Source organism: Triticum aestivum, chromosome 6D (assembly GCF_018294505.1).
Source record: "Triticum aestivum cultivar Chinese Spring chromosome 6D, IWGSC CS RefSeq v2.1, whole genome shotgun sequence".
Classification (NCBI taxonomy): domain Eukaryota; kingdom Viridiplantae; phylum Streptophyta; class Magnoliopsida; order Poales; family Poaceae; genus Triticum; species Triticum aestivum.
Window position 1 is genome coordinate 372,944,796 of NC_057811.1, and position 1,480 is coordinate 372,946,275.

The window sequence follows — 1,480 nt, forward strand, 5'->3', positions numbered from 1 at the left end:
AGGAATCCTCTTCACAGCATCGCCATCTTTCCATCTTGATGATTTGCATTTCGGGCATTCACTTAAGTTGGCATAATCCTTCCGGAACAGAACACAATTATTCTTACAAACATGGATCATATCATATCCAATTCCAACTGCACGAAGGAAATTCTTCATTTTACTGTAGGTGTGTGGCAGCTCAGACGCATCTGGGAAAGATTTGCGGAAAGCAGCCAACATCGCATCGAATGATTTGTTGGTCATCCGCTCAGATGTCTTCACCTGAAGAAAGGTGACCATAGCTGAGAATACTGACAGCTTATTTCCTGGGGTGACAGCAACGTTGCATTGTTCCAACATGCGGGCCCACCGTTTTTCTTCTGCAGGTGAAAGTTCACGGAATGCATGAGCATTTCGTAGCATTGTTTCAATGTTGGTCAAACTCACTGGCTCCGCCACCACCACCTCCTCCTCCTCTTCCACCTGAGCATCAGGCAGATCAAGATGGTGATCTGCTGCTTCCACGTAGTCAATAACATTGACGTTCACAGCTTCACCATGATGAACCCACCTAGTATATGTGACCGACATCCCATACAAGTGTAGATGATTTTGCACAGTTGACTGGGGTCTTGTAACTGAATTCATACAACTGCTACACGGGCAGAGCACATCTGATTTCGGACCACCGTACTCAGCTCTGATAAAGTTCATGAAGTTTTCAACCCCCTCGACATATGCAGCGGAGAATCTTCGAGCAGAAGTTATCCAAGTCCTGTCCATCTGTTAGACATACAAATTAGTTCTTCTACTAGATATTACAGGAAAAACATATATGCTTTTTTATGAAGTCCAGAAAAAATACCTAGGTCGATGTCTAAAGCTATGGCAAGATATTTGGACGAGCAGATCTAAGTAACGAAATATATGTAAAGCTAATTCAGCAAACAGATTTGAGTGCCAAATTATGGCAGGCTGTTTCAGCAGTCAATGAGGCCGAGCACACAACCATCGAACTATCGAAGGCCATCGCAGCAACAAAGATCGAGTATAAAACGGTGTAGAGCTATTTCACCTAACAGATTGGCTACTAGACCATGGCAATCTACGTCACAATAAATATATGGCAGGATATTTTAGCAACTAATCGGCCTTGGCATGCCATCTCAGCTAAGCAGATTGAGTGCAGAACAGGGCAAGGAAGCTTCTTAAGCAGAGCATATTGACAGTAAACTACTTCGGCAAACAGTGAGATTAACAGCGTCTATCAGCTAACATTCAGCGCTACACCAACATGAACGGGGCCTCAGTCTAGAATGCGCGTACCATGGGAGAAGCTGACCGCCGTGCGTCTCCACACGAACGTCGCTAGCGGTGGCGGCGCTGACCGCCGTGCGCCTCCACAAGAAGGTAGCCAGAGGTGGCGGCGCGGCTAGAGGACGACAGTCTACGAGAGCGTACTGTGGGAGCGAGAGGATCGCCGAACCGCGGCGTCGAC